This window comes from Dipodomys spectabilis, unplaced genomic scaffold (genome assembly GCF_019054845.1).
Source record: "Dipodomys spectabilis isolate Male_0828 unplaced genomic scaffold, ASM1905484v1 ptg000405l, whole genome shotgun sequence".
NCBI classification, from domain to species: domain Eukaryota; kingdom Metazoa; phylum Chordata; class Mammalia; order Rodentia; family Heteromyidae; genus Dipodomys; species Dipodomys spectabilis.
Window position 1 is genome coordinate 872243 of NW_024871082.1, and position 20187 is coordinate 892429.

Consider the following 20187-nt stretch of genomic DNA (forward strand, 5'->3'; position numbering starts at 1 on the left):
GGAGCTCAGGGACAGCCCCCAGACCAAGAGTTCAAACCTCAGGAGAGGAAAAAGAAAAAAAAAAACCTCACAATACACTGTTAATATACTGCTTTGTCAAACAGCAAGTCCCACACAACTGCTTAAAGTTAATTTAAAAAATGATAAAATACAACTCATTTTGGAAACCAGACAAAGATAATATACACGGGACAAAGTAAATGTTATATCATGCAGTTTGAGTTGAAATTTGTTCTATAGTCTTTTTAAATCACTTATGAAATTGACAATACTGCCAATTATAGGTCAATTTCCTTGAGGAACAGTTTGTATTCTGCTGTCTTGTATACGAAATCATAGAGGTGATTTTTTGCCATGTATTGAACTATATCTTATATTTTAAATTAGATTTGTCCTAATATAATATTAATTTAATCAATCATTTCATTAGAGTGATGTTGGTTAGATTTTTTTCCAGTAAATCTTATCCCCTATAATAAATGAGAGCATGCTATGACAGTCTCCTATTAATATGAAAATATACTTTATAAAATCAACTTAAAAGTGGGAAAGATTAAACTTGATTTCTGATTTTATACATTTCAGATTAGGTTTCTTATCCTCATTGACTGGTTTGGTGGTGGCACAGTACCCCATGTCAAGAATATGTGTTGGAATATGTGTATTCATGGAAGCCAGGAAGTAAAGAAGAAGAGGAATAGGAGTGGGAGAGGGAGAAGGAGGAGGAGGGAAGAGAGAGAGGGAGAAAGAAAAGAAGAAGGAGAAGGAGACAGAGAAGAAAAAGAAGGAAGAGGAGGAAAGGATTTTGATTTTAACAACTTTGATCACAAGTTCTCAGTGACCAAATCTCTACAACTATGCCTACATGAAAGGATTCACCTCTTTATGGCAACTTTATGGCTAATTATTAATCTCATTCTTTTATGATTTCAGTTTTAATTTCTAGAGTGGTGGGTAGATATTTCTATACATTTTGATAACTTCTGTTCCTAAATATTTAATTGAATTAATCAAAGAAGCTATTTGGGATGGAGGTGGTTTGGTTATACCATTGCTGGAGAAATATTTTGAGTGCAAATACATTTTATTTAACAGATAAGGAAGCTTCAGAGATTTCACTTTGTGACCTTCAAAAATGACTATTTCATCTAAATCATAATGACTTTAACTTTTCATAATTTTATGACATTTCTATTCAAGTTTTTGTCATCTATAGTTAGATTCTTTCTTTGTAGTTGAAGGAAAAATAAATACTATCACAATCATTTATTTCTTAATTGTTCTATAGAGTAGGAATAATATGAATTTCCTACCATTCAAAAATAAGTTATATTCAAGTCTATGGGAATAATTGCATAAGTCATGGAATATCTTGCTTTATCTCATATGGAGATTGATTCAATTTCTAAAAATCACTGTTGACATAAAATACATGAAATTCCGTGTTTCTCTGAAATGTCTCGGTACTCAAACCTCAGAAATAAATAACCAGTAATTAAGATTTTTATATACTCATAAATGTATGAATTTATATTTTATGTCAAAAAAGTTTAGGTTTAAAAGAAGAGAAAATCATGTGACCACAGTAGATAATATTAAATTTAATGAAACATTACTTCATTCACCCTGACAGAGCCTATTGCTTTTAGCTTGCATGAGAAATTTGATTAATTATCCCATCATCACTTTTGAATATTAGAGAATTTCAATTTGTGCAAAGATTCTGTCATTTAAACATTTGAGTGTATATTTTTTCATAAAAATGAAAACTTTTTTTCTCACTGCAGGTTCAGACTCACTAACTAAATAAATATCTAAATGTTAATTTGTTAGATTGAGTCTCTAGAATTCAAATAATAAGAAATTTATTTTATTCTTACATATATTATATCAGTGCTGAATATGGGTATCTCAAGCTTGTAATCCTCACTACTCAGGAAGCTGGGGTTCAAAGCCAGCCTTGACAACCAAGATATCATCTTATAAATATGTTAGAAACAATTATAAGAAAAAAACATTTAAATACTTATTTTGGGGTCCATTTCAACTAGCATCAACTTATCTGACCTTTGCTGCTTGTCTCAGACATGTCCCTCCCTCAATGCTTTCATTGTATTTGATGTTGGTATAATTTGTGGAGGGGAAGGGAAAAAAACAAATGGTTTAAATAAGGATAGAGGTGGATCCATTGCAAGTATGAGGTGTAAAAGTCGTTATGTTGAAAAACGAACTTTACAACTTTGGTAGGGTGAGGGGCGGAGGGGGGGTAGATGGGAAGGGTTGGAAAGGGGAAACAAAGGAGGAGGCAAAAATGCTTGATAAGAAATGTACTCATTACCTTGCTCATGTAATTATAACCCCTCTGTATGGTATTTTCACAATAAAAAAATAAAAATAAATTTAAAAAGCCAGACTTGGCAAGAGTTTGTGAGTCGCATCTCAATTAATCACACACACACATCAAAATACACGCAAACACACACAAAGCCACAAGTGGAGTTGTGGCTCAAATGTTAGAGCAATATCCTTGCTAGGAAAAAAAAATCAAGGGATAGGTCTGGAGTTCAAATCACAAGAACACACACACAAAATATTATGTATAAATTCTTATTTTAGTTGGAAAAAATAGACAATATCATGGAAAGTAATATTTGTTACATATCCTGAAATTTTGTTAAGATGTTTTTATTACAATTTTTCTTAAGATATAACTTAGGTTATTAAAATTAATATTAATATAGTATATTTATAATTACTCATAACACCTTGGAGTATAACTTTTGGTATTTTTTCTATAGCCATAAGAAATAGTCTGAGTAAAAGAAAGGAAGGAAGAAAGGAAGAAAAAGATTGAAAGAAAGAAGAAAAGAAATGGAAGGAAGAGAGAAAGAGAGATAGGGGTAGGGACGGAGGGAAGGAGGGAAAAAGGAAAGAAGAAAAGAAGGAAGGAAGGAAAAAAAGGAAGGAATTAAGGAATTAAGGGACAAAGAAATGAAGGAAAGGAGGGAGGAAGGAAGTGACAAAACAATTTAATTTATTAAATGTGCTATTTAGCCCACCATAAACTTCTAATTAACCCTTTAGTAAATGCAAGTTTGCAATTTTCATTTCTCTGCATGTTTCCCATGCATGAATGAAACCAACAAATGAAGGTTCAGAAATAACCAGGTGAATTTGTTTGCATCTGTAGTAAATATGAATGCAAATTTTTTTCTCATTTTCCATACATCATCAAATAATTATTTGCAAACAATTTACATTTAGTTAAAAATATTCTAAAAATTGAAGTAACCAAGGGATGTCAATATATTATATAATGTGAATACTAGTAATTATAATGCTATTAATATTAGTCTTCATGTTATATTCATTGTAACATTTTTGTTATGTATTTTATCAGAGAAATTAGCATACTCTGATTTTGGTGTTTGTGGGAGTCCTAATAGCGGACAGTAATTAAAATGAAAGGAGATCTGTATTTGTTGGCACAAATGAATATTTCTGAAAGCAATTAACTCATTGGAGTTTGTTCAAATACATCAGAAGGGCCTTAGAAAGGCTGTTCCACGTTAACATGGTTACCTATGATGTCATTCAAGAGCCACTAAACAATCATACTTCATTTTGCCGACACTATAATTATTCCCATTGTAAGAAAAATCATTCACATAATGTACATGATATGATCTTGTCCTTAAGTTATTATGTTCTATGAAATAATATCCAAATTATACACTACACTGAGTTAAAGAAAATGTTGCAAAATGTATTGGACATTGTAACTCCTTCTGATTACACGTATTGAAATTCAATTCCCCTGTATGATGACAGTAGAAGCAGTCTTTCAGAGATGACCCTGCAATAATGATCCTGGAAAAGAAGCCCAATATAATTAGTCTGCCATGTGAATGTCTAGCAAACAGATTATAATTAACCAGAAAGTAGACCCCCATAAGGCAAAGATTTGCTTTGAATAACCGTTTTTGAAAATCTATGTTTAAGCTTCTGGAGTATGGATAATATACTCCTGATGTTATTTTTTTTAATTTAATTTTATTTTATTTGTGAACATACTGTAAAGAGTGGTTACAATTACATGGGCAGGATAATGCGTACATTTCTTACCAAGCATTGCAGCCTCCTCGTTTGTTTACCCTTCTCATCCCTTCCCAGGCTCTCCCCTCCGCCACCATCCCAATCCTTCTCCTCCCATCCCCTCTCGCACCGACGTTGTAAAGCTCGTTTTGGACATGACAACTTGTACTTCTCATTGTTGCAACAGGTCCACCTGTATCCTTAAATGACTTGTTTTTCCCCATCTCCTCCACAAGTTATAATGATATCAAATATAGTGAAAGCAGGGGTTATACTGTGGAGGAGGGACATACAAAGCAACAAAGAAATAATCTTATAAATGAGTTAGAATCAAATGCATGAAAGAAAAATACATTAAAATACATATCTAAGGGTTCATTTTCCTAACATCACATTATCTGACCTTTTCCGCTTGACTCATACATATACTAGATATTGCAAATAAGGGAAACCATGGGGCCTATGTTTCTTTGGGCCAGGCTTACTTCACTTAATATAATTTTTTTCCAAGTTTTTCCATTTCCTAACAAATGGGGCAATGTCATTCTTTCTGATGGAGGCATAGAATTCCATTGTGTATATATAGATACTTTTTTAATCCATTCATCTACTGAGGGGCATCTGGGTTGGTTCCATATCTTAGTATGATAAAATATGCTTCAATAAACATAGTTGTGCTGGTAGCTTTAGTGTGGTCTTGTTTGTAAACATTTGGGTAAATGCCCAAAAGTGGGATTGCTGGGTCATAGGGGAGCTCTATGTGAAGTCTTTTGAGGAACCTCCATACTGCTTTCCAAAGTGGTTGAACAAGTTCCCATTCCCACCAACAATGAAGTAAGGTTCCCTTCTGTCCACATCCCCTCCATCATCTGTTGTTGTTAGAGTTCTTGATTTTTGCCATTCTAACTGGAGAGAGGCGGTATCTCAATGTTGTTTTGATTTGCATTTCTATTACGGCTAGGGAGGTTAAGAATTTCTTCATGTGTCTATTGGCCATCCTTCTTTCTTCTTCAGAGAAGTTTCTCTTTAAGTCTTTAGCCCACTTATTTATTGGGCAGTTGTTTCATTGAGGATTTGTTGTTGGGCGATTTAATTTTTTGAGTTCCAAGTATATTTTAGATATGAAACCCTTGTCCGTTTTATGGCTAGTAAAGATCTTCTCCCAATCTGTTGGCTCTCTGTTGATCTTGTTAGCTATGTCCTTTGTCATGCAGAAGCTCTGCAACTTTATGCAATCCCATTTGTCCAACCTTTCTTTGATTTGTAGTGTTTCCGGGTCTCTATTCAGAAAATTTCGGCCTGTGCCAAGGAGACCTAGGGTTTCTCCCATTCCATCCTGTAATGTTTTCAGACTGTCTGCTTTGACTTCAAGGTCTTTGATCCATTTGGATTTGTTTCTGGTGCAGGGTGATATATAAGGATCTAGCTTTAGTTTTCTACAAGCAGTTAACCAATTTTGCCAGCACCATTTACTGAAGAGGCTGTCTTTGTTCCATTCTATTGTTTTAGCTCCCTTATCGAAGATTTGATGGCTATAGGTCTGTAGGTTAATTTCTGGGGATTCAATTCTATTCCATTGGTCCTGAGGTCTGTTCTTATGCCAATACCAAGCTGTTTTGATTACTATGGCTTTATAGTAGAGTTTGAAATTTGGTATTGATATTCCTCCAGTAGTGTTCTTTCCATTGAGGAGCGTTTTTGCTATTGAGGGTCTTTTATTGTTCCATATGAATTTTTGGATTGCCTCTTCTATTTCCTTGAAAAATGAGGTTGAAATTTTGATAGGTATCGCGTTGAATTTGTATATAGCCTTGGGAAGTATTGCCATTTTCCCGATGTTAATCTTTCCAATCCAGGAGCATGGGAGGTTTTGCCATTTTTAAAGTTCTGTGTTGATTTCCTTTTTCAAGATTTTAAAGTTTTCATCATAGAGGTCCTTCACTTCTTTGGTTAAGTTACTTCCTAAGTATTTTATTTTTTGTGGGGCTATTCCAAATGGAGTTGCTTTCCTAATTTCAGCCACACTTTTCTCATTGTTGGCATACAGAAACGCCATTGATTTTGGGGGATTAATTTTATACCCTGCTACTTTGCCAAAATTTTGAATCAGCTTGAGTAATTTGGGAGTGGAGTCTTTGGGATTCTTTAAATACAAGATTATGTAGTCTGCAAAGAGGGAGAGTTTTATTTCTTCTTTCCCTATTTGGATCCCCTTTATGTCTGCATCTTGTCTTATTGCTGTAGCTAGGCATTCTAATACTAGATTGAAGAGAAGTGGAGAGAGTGGACATCCTTGTCTTGTTCCTGAGTTAAGAGGAAATGGCTTTAGTTTTTCACCATTGAGTATAATGCTGGCTGTAGGTTTGTCATATACAGCCTTTATTGTATTGAGGAATGTTCCATGGATTCCTAATTTTTCCAAAACCTTCATAATAAAGGGGTGTTGGATCTTGTCGAATGCTTTTTCTGCATCTATTGTGATAACCATGTGGTGCTTATTCTTGCTCCTGTGGATGTGATGAATAATATTAATTGATTTGTGTATATTGAACTAGATTTGCATCCCTGAAATGAATCCTGTTTGATCATGGTGTATGATTTTTTGGATGAATTGTTGAAGTCGATTGGCCAAAATTTTGTTGAGAAATTTTGCATCAATGTTCATCAAAGAAATGGGTCTATAGTTCTCTTCCTTTGATGAGTCCTTGTCTGGTTTGGGGATGAGGGTTATGCTGGCTTCATAGAATGTGTTCGGTAGTGAACTTTCTCTTTCAATTTCATTGAAGAGTTGGAGGAGTATTGGTGTGAGCTCTGCTTTGAAGGCCCTGTAGAATTCAACTGTAAAACCAGCTGGTCCAGGACTTTTCTTAGCTGGGAGGTCTCTTATTGCTGTTTCTATTTGAATGCTTGATATGGGCCTGTTAAGCTGGTTTAACTCATCTTGGTTTAGTTTTGGCATGTCAATATTTGCTAGGAAAAGTCCATTTCTGTGAATTTCTCAAACTTATTAGCATAAAGTTTTGAGAAGTATTCCCTTATAATGTTTGGAATCTTGGTTGTTTCCGTGGTGATGTTTCCATTCTCATCTCTGAGTTTATTTATTTGGGTGTGTTCTCTTCTTTTTCTAACAAGATTTGCGAATGGTCTGTCAATTTTGTTAATTTTTTCGAAGAACCAACTCTTTGTTTTGTAGATTTTTTCTATAGTTTTTTGGATTCTAATTCACTTAATTCTGATTTAATTTTAATTATTTCTTTCCATCTACTGGATTGGGGTTTATCTTGCTGCTCTTTTTCAAGGACTTTCAGATGTGTCATTAAATTGTTGGTTTCAGATCTCTCCAATTTGTTGATGTAGGAGCTCAGAACTATAAACTTGCCTCTGAGTACTGGTTTGCTGTGTCCCAGAGGAGCTGGTAATTTGTGTGTTCATTTTTGTTGTATATCATGAACATTTGTATTTCCTTTCTAATCTCTTCCATGACCCACTCGTGATTCAGCAGTGTGTTGTTCAGCCTCCATGTGATACCAGACTTTCTTTGGTGGCTTTTGGTGTTGAGTTCTGATTTTATTCCCTTGTGGTCAGAGACAATGCAAGGTATAATTTCAATGTTTCTGAATTTGGACAAGTTTGCTTTGTGGCCTAAAATGTGGTCTCTTTTAGAAAATGTTCCATGAGGTGTTGAGAAAAATGATGCTGCTGGGTGAAATGTTCGGTAGATATCTGTTAAGTCAAGTTGATCTATGTAGCTGTTTAGATCTGCAGTTTCTCTGTTGAGTTTTTGCCGAGTTGATCTAAGGTTTCCATTCAGCATTCCCTTTGTGGTCTCCCTTACTTCCTTCAGTTCTTTGTTAATGTATTCCATGAATGCCTTTAGTGATCTTCGTGTATTCTCTTCCTGCTCTCTCAATTCTTGTATTACTCTTTGATTAGCTTCCTCCCTTTCGTGGGATTTCTGTAGTTCTCTTTGTGTGTTCTCAGCCTGTTTGCGCCATTCCTGCTTTCTCTTTGAGTATTCTCAAGCTGCTCATGCAAATCCTGTATCCGTTTTCGAGTAGCTTCCTCACACTTATGATATTCCTGTATAAACTTTTGGATTGCCTCCTCTCTCTCCCTATCACGCTCATACAGAGTCCTTTGTATGCTTTCAATCTTTTGATTTATCATGTTTGCCAGCAGTGTGTGTAGACTTCTCCTCTGGATTATTCATTATCTGTTCTGTCCCCTGATTATCAAGATTGGGAATTGAGATACCCGGATTTGCAATTTTTCTTATTATTTTCCGGCTTACTCTGCCCATTTGAGATGAAAATAGCACCAGTTTTGTGCTAGAACACTATCTTAAGGCAAGCATCAACCCAAGTCTGAATTTGCACAGTTAATAGTCTACAGATACAATCTAGTTCAACAGATACATCTATTCAACATCAAACAACTGTACGTTAATGGGCTACGAACCGCAAAGAAGAATTTGGAAGTCCAGAAATTATTAGGATTAGGGAGAGATGTGGGTAAAAAAATAGGAATAGATTGATGTGGGGAGGCTCAGGGAGAGTTAACTAAGTCCTAATCTCAAAGCAGGAAATAGGTTGGGTAGGATGAAAGTAGAGAGAGAGAAAAAAAGAAGAAAGGGAATGGGAAAAGAAAAGAGACCAGAAAAAATAGAAAGGTAAAAATTAATAAAATTATGTAGAATCGATAACATTCTATTTAGATAAGAACGTGAATTTATTGAGAGAAGGGGAGGGATATAAAGGAAATGGGAAAACCTTAAAAATAAAAATGCTTAAAATATTATATAGGTATAAAGTGGTCGTACTGCTATTAAGGGATTTAAGTCGTAGAGGTTTTGACTGAGTAATAAATTTGTGGATTAAGTGTGTACACAATGTGGTATAGGGTCTAATAGTCAAGTACGGGTTTATCTGAGGATGTGCAGGACAAGAATTAAGTCACATAAAGAAGAATGAAAGAGAGGAGAAGGTGAAAAGCATAAGAAAGGAAGAAGAAATAGATGAGAAGTTCAGTAGAGCTAAACAAAAAACAAAAAGATAATTAAAAAAAGAAAAAAAAAAGAGAAAGTAGACCAAAAAAGAAAGAAAAACGCATACTCACGTATCCCAAAAATAAAAATTATAAGAGGAAAAAAAAAGTTTCTGGACAACATTTTTTTTTTCAAAAAAGGCAAAGATTAAAGATTTAAAAAAGTTTTAGAAAAGAAAAAAAAATTTTATATAAGGTACCAAAAATAAAAAAGAAAAGAAAAGAATACGAAGAAGAAGAAGAGAGAAAAAAAAAACCAAAACAACAACAAAAAAAACTTCTTTGATTTTTTTGGGAGGAGTGGGAAAAATCCTGTATCTCCCTTGTGTCCATAACCACCCTCTTGTTGGAGTCTCTGTTCTGCTTGTGGTCCTGTGGCTTGGTTGGTTTCTTAAGACAGTTTGTTCAAACAGGCAGAAAAATGCTCTGCTTTACCTAGAATTTGGCAATCCTCCTCCCAGGCTAGTTCCTTGGTAGGCAGATCTGCTTTGAGTATCACAAAAGAGGGGGATGCAGTGATGAGGCTAGGTTCTGGGTAGAGTTGAGGCCTTTCAACAGACAGTAGCTTTTCCGGGGCTATTTGTGAAAACCTCACATAGTCCAGCCTGGGGCCATTCTCAGGATTTCTGTTTACTGATTTTCAATTGATTGTAAAGGCTCCTAGAGGTAGGGGCAGCCTCTGGCTCTGATTACCCAGTGAAGAAACCCACTCCTAGGGCTGGCGCCCGAGCTGGGTGACTTTTCCCTGGGTGGAGCTGAGTCTGGCAGGTCACGCCGCCGTTAAGTTCTTGTGACCTGCTAAATGACTCGTTTTATTCCAAGGCCTGAGTTGGAGCTAGAAGCTCTTCTGAGCTTTGTCGGTATCCAAGATGGAGATCACTGGTGCTGGGCGGGGAGGGGTGGCCTTCCCTCCTCTGCTCCCTGAGAAGGAGTGAGGACGTCCGGCTTCTACGCACGCCAAGTCTTAGTTCCCGGGTCGTCTCTGGTCTGCGAACTGCAGGATGAAGATGTCTGCTCCTTGTCAGTTCTTGCTCGTGTTGAGTAGAATCTGCTCACCTGCTGCGTCTGGCTTCTTCGTCCTGGACTCTCTGTTGCTTAGGTATGGCTCCTGTGCTCACAAGCCGCTGCCACAGCTGCCGCCACCGCAGCTGCTGATGTCAAGAGCTCAGGAGTGTCTTCTTGCCTGGGTTTCCTTCTCTGGCCTAGCTCTCTGACCTGTGATGGCACACGTGGTGTAATTCTCTGGCTTAAGACTGTTCACTGGAACTCTTGAACTGCTTTCTATGCGAGAGCTTACTTAGACTCCAGCTTCTCCTCCGCCATCTTCCCGGACTCTTTCACTCCTGATGTTTTTAAGCCACTTAAGTTGAAATATTTTAACAGCCCAATAGCTGACAAAAAGCAAAGTTTTGATTTAAATTTCACAAATTCTGATAAAAAAGATTCATAAGGTTTTATTATTTGAATTTTATTCTCCAAGTCTCTGGGTTTTTAATGGGAATTGAATTGAGGTTCAACTCTCTATTCAACTATCATAATTAATTTTTTGAATATTTTTATTATCTTCAGTTGTACAAACGAGTTGTCATTCACTGAAACAGTGTATGGATACAGTGCATCTTGATCAATGTCACCCCTTTTAACACTCTCATACACCCCTACCAATCAACCCCAATCCTTATGTATCTCAATATTATGTTATGGAATTTCTTGCCATTTAACAAAACAGTTTATGTGTACAAGGCACCTGGAATTGTGTTACCACTTCAACATCTTCAACCCCATTTCACACTACCCCTGGCTTTGTATATTTCAATTTTGGGAAGTATACAATGGATTCTTGCCTGTATACTATCCTTTTCCCCTTCAATTTCCTACCTCTCTCACATTGCACCTCACTATCCTCTCTTGCACTACACATTTAATGGTATTTATTTTGTTGGGCATTGACTTAGCCTTTTAAGAGAATTATAGTATTTTCCTTCTCCATCGACTCTGATACTTCAGATAATTCATTTGTACCTCCTTGCATACCATCCAGTGTGTTTACTTTCACATTTATAGACATTCCTATCTACCACAAGTGAGGAAAGTCATGCAACTAAGTTTCTCTGGGTCTGCTTTATTTCACTTAATATTATTTCTAAGTGTTTCATTTTTTCTTTAGAATGGTGCAATATTATTCTTTCTGATGAATGAACAGAATTCTATTATCTATGTATTTATATGTTTGTATATATATGTATATATGTTTGTATACATACATTTATATACGTACATATATACTTGTAAATTGGGACCAATAAAATTATATATATATGTATATATATAATGTATATATACATATATAATTCTTGATCTCTTTTTACAGTGAGAGGCATCTGGGCTGATTCCATGTTGGCAACAGAAAATAATGCAATTAGGAGCATGATTATGCTGGTAGCTTCCGTGTGGCCTTGTTTCTGCTCTATTGGATAAATGTCCATAAGTAGAATTGCTGGATCATAGCTAGGTAGCTCTCTATTCAGTTCTGTGAGCAATTTCCATCGTGTTTTCCAAAGTGATTGAACAAGATTACATTCCCACCAACAGTGTAATAGAGTTTCCTTGGGGCCACATCCCTATCAGTATCTATGATAGTTCGTATTTTCATAATGACACTGTAAGAGGGGTGAGATGAATCTCAGTGTTGTTTGGATTTGCATTTTTTATGGAGAGAGATGCATCTATTTGTCATTCTTACTACTTCTTCTAAGAAGTTATCTTTAAGTCTTTATCCCATATATTAATTGGGTTCTTGTTTATTTGAGGGTTTATTTTTGTTGTGTTTAACTCTCTCTAAATATGGGTTAGTTATGAAAACACTTGTCTAATACTTAGCTAGTAAAAATCTTCCATTCTGTTCTCTTTCTATATATCCTGCTAACTTTTTCCATTGCCATGTAGAAACTCTTCAGTATGTTGCGATTCTGTTGATCCAGAAAAAATGATATTACACCATTCATAAGGAAATGTGGAGACTTGGAACAAACTTATATTAAGGGAAGAAAGACAGACTCAAAGAAACATAGGTTGCCTAATTTCCCTCATTTGTTGTAGAAGAATGTGCCTCTAATTCTACAAGGAAACACAATTGGAAGGTAAAAGAGAAAACATTACACTTGGACATGATAAATTTTATGGGATTCTAAACATTTATACAATGAGATCAAAGGAGGATGCCTTTTGGAGAGGATCACAAAGGATCAATAGCTGTACGAATATTATCATATAAAATAATGTTCATTAAAATGATCTCCAAGAAATGATCATGAGAGTTTCTTTATTATTTTGCTTTTTCCTTCAGTGTTCTGATGCCATTTTTTTAATTTCTGCACCTTTGGTCTTATATGTACATTTGGGTAGGGCAAGGGGGAATACAGAAATGGTGGGACAAAGGCTTAAATGCAACAGTGCTACTCAATAGACACTACATTGTAAATGAAATGTACAACTTATGGGAGAAGGAGGTTGAAATGGAAAAAATGGGAGAACATTTGTGAAGAGGTGACACTGTTCAAAAAGAAATGTGCTCATCATCTGACTTATGTAATTGTAACCCTTCTGTACATCATCTTTACAAATTAAAAATGGACCTCATAAACTGGCTAGAGTAGCTATACTAATATTAGATAAGATTGGCTTTAAAATAAAAATGGTATGAAAGTAAAAAGAGACAAAGAAGGACATTAAATATTGACAAAGGAAACTCTCCATCTGAGAAATATAACAATTCTAAATATCAATGTCCTGAATCCTAGAGCTCACAAATTCATCAGAGAAATACTACTTACCCTAAAAACATGCATATATCCAAATAAATTGTTGGTTGCTTGAACAAATCATTCTTACCTCTGGACAGGCAATCCAGGTGAAAACTTAGCAAAAATTTTTAGAGCTAAATAACTGTACTAACAAGCTATACCTAACAGATATCTACAGAGAATTTCACCAACCAGTGTCACAATATATATTCCACTCATCAGCCCATGGAATGTTCTCCAAAATAGATCATATTTTAGATCACAAGGAAAATCTTTCAAAATTCAAAAATAAAAATGAAATTACTCTTTGTATCCTGTCAGACCATGATGGGACCCAATTAGATCTCGACACCAAAAGGCATCTCATAACATTCTGAAACTCACAGAGACTGAATAACACATTGCTAAATCATCAGTGAGTCACTGAAGAGATATACAGGGAAGTTCCAACGTTTATGGAATTCAGTGGAAGTGAACACACAAAATAATACCTCCTCTGGGACAGAGCAGCAGCACAGACAATACTCAGAGGAATATTTGTAGCTTTGAGTATGTACATCAACAAACTAAAACAATCTTAAATCATCACTAATGATGCACCACTAAGTCTTTTGACAAAACAGGAAAAGCAAAACCAAAAACCAGTAGACAGAAATAATACAAATTAGATTAAAAAATAAATGAATCAGTCTCAAAAAACATACAATCATAATTGATTTTTATCTACTAGTAGCTCAAAACTTTTCCCAATGAAAGTCAATGTAGTTATTTTCAGAGATAGACTCAACCATCTCAAACCACTGAACAAAACAAATTTCTGGGATTCAAAGAACCAACATTTGGTTTGCTGTTTAACAGAAATTTACTCTGTTGTTCTTATTAAGGTGATTTATAGATGAATTACAATTACAAGGGTCAGGTAATGAGTACATTTCCTTTTGTGAAATGTCTTCAGTTCCCTCACTTGTTGCCAGTCGAACCCTCCTGTCCCCACCCATGTGTTAAATAGTTCACTTTCATCAATGATCAATGAACTCCAATGCTGCAATTTTTCACTCTTTTCCCTAAAGCTCTGTGCCCACCCTTCAACTTCCTGAAGACATACAATGGATATACCAGGCATAAGGTAAAAAAGACAGAATTATCACAAACTATAAACATAAACAAACACAAAACAAAAAAGAAGTTTTCTGTTTCCATTTCTCATAGTTCGTTTGAGTATGTATATCTTGTTATATAAATCTAATTGTTTTTTTATCACCAAGTCAATTCAGGATTAAGGTGTGATAACACAATTTTGCTTTCTATTCAATAATGCTTTTTATTTTATTATTAAAGTTGTAATTAACACAATTCAAGTCCTAGAAATTTGAAAGTTCAGATATAAATGTTCCAAATGTCTAATAATTCCGTTTTGGCAACCAAAATTAAAAACAGGCATATTTTGTCCTCACGAATGTCATTATTTCATGTGTAAAAAGGTTAAATAAATGTAATGTTAATTCAGTGGAGATAAGGAATCAAATACTTATGCAATGCATCAGTACCATAGATTATGACATCTATTAATAAAATTAATAAAACTTGTTTTAAGTAGATTAATTAAGACATGAAGCAAGTGATAACTTTCTTTTCTAAGTGAAGTTATATAGAAATGACAGTCCAAAGATTCCAGACTTCTGTGTGCTTTATACATGTCAATTTACACATATGCTAGGCTCATCTCAACGTTATTTGAAGATAACTGAGAACAGGATTAGAATAAAAAAAATCACTCAAATGGTTAGCTGTATTTTGTGACTAAATAGGTCTATTTTATATCTCTTTATTTTATTTGAAAAGTCTGGAAAATTTATTTAAGTCACATCAAAAATAATGAGAAATAAGCACCCTTAGCTCCTTAAAAGACAATCAATAAAAAAGGAAACAACAAAGAAAAAATTGAACCTCATTTTGCATGTGGTCTTTGTATATTGTGGTGCTTTGTTATTGTGGATTATGTGATTATCCCATGAATCTGGGCTCAAATCACAAGGGCTACAGGAAGAAAATTTCAAAATCTAGAGCAGCTAATATAGCTGTTCAGTTGTTTGTAGGTTTCACTAAAGTCGCAGCTAGATATCAACTGTACAAAGCAAATAATTCTACTGCTTTGTAGGCAAGAATGTGATGGAAACATAGTGTTATCTTCTTAGATGAAATAAGACCACACTTTAAAAGCTGACTAAATGATCAGCCCTTTGAATAACAGTACCATTTTTAATGCATTGTAGATAATTCAAATCCTTCATCCCTCCACAACCATTAATGGCATTCACAAATCATTGCTGAGAGGAATTTCCAGTTCTATTTGATATTTCAAATGGATTAGGAGAAACATAAACAATAATTCAAGTTGTTGAGAATATTTAATTTAGAATAAGCAAACAAATCAGATTCAACTCCATAGCATAACCTTTAGGAAAAGTGAATTAAGGTACATGGCATGTTCTTTTAATTTAATTATAGACATTAGGGCAAAATGACAGAAACACTCTGCAAGAAGGAAACAGAAGTCTTTGATAAGATATATTAAAGATTTCAAGTAATTTTGCCTACAATTTCTATTATATGATAGCATATTTTTCCACTAATCAGAGACAAAAATATTTTTAATTATGATATGGAAAATGCATCATCATGAATGAATGAAATCAGGGAGTAGATGGCTCAGTGCTGGTTGGTTCTGTAAAATATTCTCATTATTTTGAATGATCTGGTGTTTTTGTCTGTGTGGAATTATGAATGTATTTTATATCTGGGCGGAAAATTTGATTATTAGATCACTGATGACACCCAATGTCAGGAATCTAACCTGAGTCAGAGTGGTAAATATGTATGTGTGCGTGTGTGATTGTGTGAGTGCCAACAAGTCTGTATTTAGAAGGAAGTATCTTATTTCCCTCAGGATATATACTTAATTCTATTAGTTATACTTCATTACTGACAGCAGATAAAAGTAATTAACATTTTGAGACATATGTTTATGTTCCTATGTTTGCATGAACAAACTAAAAATTTATATTTTGGGTATGAGTTTTGTGGAAGGTCAACTGAAAGTATAAATATCTTGAGAAAGATGTCAATGGCAATCATTTCAGTGTAAATCAATTTTAGACAACACTTGGAAGGATATGTAATCACATATGAAAATGCAACATTTATTGATTTTCAAAAGCTACACTATTAGAGGAATATTTAGGAAAACAAGTTAAATTATGGAAAGATAAAAGTAATGTTATTATTTATTGCATACAGTTTTGTATTTTAGTTTCATCAAGTAAAAATGCCATTTATTTCTACTGTATAGGAAGGAAAACCCTAAATATTACAGTTTGTGCCATATTTCACATTGAGAAGCTTTGTTTATATAAATAAGTTTATTTCTTTTGTTTCTGCTGTCCTGTTCATAATTCTGCTTCTCATAGTATTCTTCTAAGAACTTTTTCGTTCTGCCAGATTGGGACTTGAGCATACATCATGCTCTCAGTTTTTTTTTGTTTGTTTGTTTTTTGCTAACAGTAGTTAGTCTACTATTTGAACCATGCTCCAGCCCAGAAATTTTTGTAGTTAACTAGAGATAGAACCTCATGAACTTTCCTACCAGCCTGAAAACCATTATCCGCCAAGTCTCGTACTTCTTAATCACTAGGATTATAGAGATGAGTCTTGGATCCGAAGAGTCAATGACTTTTCGTGTCTTATAGCTTCCACATGTTTGCTAGTAATTGCAATAATAAACTACCCCAGATTGGGTAGCTTTAACATTGTAAATACATTGTCTCTGAGTTGGTGGAATTAGAACTCCAAGATTAGAGTTGGCTTCTGATTCCTCTTTCCTTGGCATATTCAAAGCATTCTGCTTCTCTTGGAGTAGACTTCAACTTAAATGCTACCTTTGAGATTCTGTTTCCATATGAAGTCACTTTGTAAGACATGACACATTTAAATTCCCAGCGCTACTGGAGGATTGAACTCAAAACCTATAGTTGTGAAACAGTATCTCTTCTACTGCCATACCTGCAGATTATAATTTGATTGCTTATTTTGAGGTAGTATCACTATGCCTGGGCCTGCTTGGACTGAGATCCTCCTAACACAACCATAAAACATTTTGCCTGGAACTAGAATGCCCTAAGCTCTGTTTTCCAAGTAGATAATATTATAGATTTGAGCCACTTTATCCAGTAAAAGTATACAATTTCAAACGATCTTGATATTGCCTATATTTGTGCTTAACATATATAGCTAACCTTAATTTTCTCCCTCTTTTGTTTAGTACTCTGAGTTGAAACCATTGGCTTTCTTGATATACATGGCTTTGTTTTGGATGGAATCCCACCACTATCAAAAATGTCTCACAAAAGTTTATGTCAAAAATCATGGAAAAGAAGGCTTCAGGTTGGGAAAAACACTGACCTTTAAGTTATAATTGCAGTATTATTAATAGTGTTAGTCAATGATTGCATAAGTATCAGGAGGAAGGCAGAAATGTGAAAGATGTCAGGTCTCTGTAGAAATTTTGTAGTTGTCACTTCATGTTATCTTCCTTCCTTAAAGCATGTTTTATTAAAACCCTCTGGGTGTATATTGGTTGGACTGATTGGTAATCATCTCTGGAAATAAAGCTGATTTTAAAAGGCTGATGGTGTGGTAAATAAAGGAATAATCAGAATGAGCACAGATAATGTCACAGATTGAGCAGAACAGGTTAACTGCTGAACAGCAAAAAAAAAAAAAAAAGCAAAGTTTCAAGTTTGATGATCCACATTGGAACATATACAGATAGATATATACATATAGATATACATTTACATGTACATACATACATGAAAAATTAAATCTCCAGTAGAATATAGAGAAACTTGGCATGACAGGTATTAAACTATCTCAAACTGGTTGCAGGAAAGGTACAATAAAATATAGATAGTTTAGCATAGATTTTGCATAGATTTTGTAAAGGATGAAAATTCTTCCTTCATTATAAACTTTACAAATATCCGTTTTAAGTTTTTTTGTGAAAATACCATACAGAGGGGTTACAATTACAGGGACAATGCAATGAGTACATTTCTTTTATTTTTTTGAGGGGGGGGGTCCTTGTCGTGGGGCCTGAACTCTGGGCCTGGGGGCTGTCCCTCAGCTCTTCAGCTCAAGGCTAGCGCTCTACCACTTGAGCCAAAGCGCCACTTCCGGATTTTTTCTTTTTGCTTATGTGGTGCTGAGGAATCGAACCCAGGGCCTCAGGCATGCAAGGTATGCGCTCTACCACTGATCCACCTTCCCAGCCCAGATGAGTAATTTCTTATCAAGCACTCTTACCTCCTCCTTTCTATCCCTTTATCATCCCTTTCTATCTCCCCGACCATCTCTCCCACTTTGAGCCAAAGTTGTAAATTTAATTTTTCTACATAATATACATCTCATTGTTGCACTGGGTCCACTTGTATCCATATTTAAACAATTTGGTTTTTCCCTTCCCCTCCACAAATTATACCAACATCAAATACAGTGAAAACTAGGTTAAGTTTTTTTTTATATATTGTAGTAGGAGCATCAACACAATGCTGAATATTTGAATTACAGAAAATATGCAACATGGGTAGGCACTGGTGGCTCAAGGATGTAATCTCAGCTAGTTAAGAGGCTAAGATCTGACGATCACAGTTCAAATCCAGCCTGCATAGTAAAGTTCATTAGATTCTTATCTCCATTTAACCACCAGGGCAAATGGAGTTCCAGTTCAGATTGTATGTTGAGCACTGGCTTAGAACACAAAAACACCATCCAGGCCTTGAGTTTAAGCCCTGGGATCAACAGAAACAAACATATAAAATAAAACATGGAGTTAGATATTCTATAATGAAACATAATTTAACATACTCTACATTGTTAGAAAGACTAGACTTCTGGGTTAGCTTTAAAACTTACCATAATAAGGGATGTTATGGACTTATTGAACAGAAATGCTTATTCAGATTTACAAGTTTGAATGTTTCAGTATATGTTCAGTTGGTTTTATTGCTTTGGGAGCCCGTGACAAGACAATGGCAAGATGGGGATTATGTCAAATAGAAAAGTTTTTTTACCTAGATCGATTAAAATATAAAATAAGAAAGTAGTTGAGAGTCTATGTTCTCATATCTTTCACGCTGAAGAACTTAATCTCCAGAACTATTCAGATATTCTCCACAGTCTGGGAGGAAATAGAAAGTAATTTTTCTTTAACACATCTTTCTGGGGCATTCTAAATTCAATTGGCAACACCTTCACAAATGATAATGACTTGTCCAGGGGAAGAAGCAAGTAGATATTTCTGCAAATTCTAATCAGAACTCAGCAGACTAAATATTTTATGGAATTCCTATTGAAATATTTTCTTGCAGACGGAGTGGGTCTTATAATAAAAATGTGGGTATCTGTGTGTTTGTATGTGTGTATGTGTGTGTTTGAATAAATTAATATAACAATGTAGCATAGAAAAGTATTAGTGGGGCTGGGAAAGTGGCTTAGTTGTGGAGCCCTTGCCTTGCATGCATGAGGCCCTTGGTTAGATTCCTCAGCACCACATAAACAAAAAGAAAAAAGCCAGAAGTGTCGCTGTGGCTCAAGTAGTAGAGCGCTAATCTTGAGCTGAATAGCAGAGTAACAACGACCAGGTCCAGAGTTGAGGCCCCATATCCGGACCCCCCCCCCAAAAAACAAAAGTAATATAGAAAATCCCTTGAATGGATCAAATTGTTTAAAACGAATGTAACTGTATGTAAAGTAAGATCTGCACATACTTAAAAGGAAAAATGCTACAGTATTAAATCACAAAAATCATAACATTCTTAAAAATTCTGAAATGTAATTAGTAATTCCAAAATATCCATAATGAGAACTAAACACTACTGACTTAACAAGAACAAAATGTGCAAATTATAGAATCTGAGCAGTGTACATGAGTGTACATAATTTAAAAATACTCCATATTATACTGTTTTTAGAAGACTGAATGTGGATTATCTAAAAGAAAACATCAGCACATTATATAAATGAAATTAAAAATCTCGTGGTAAGAGAGAATAATAGTAGTTTGTGCAAAATAATAATTTAATAAATGGTGGTCAAAATCTAGTACTGACTAAATTGTATACCTAAGTAGTTAGATCCAAAGAAGACCCAAGTTACTCGAGCTGATTTGAAACTTTAGCAAAGTAGTAGA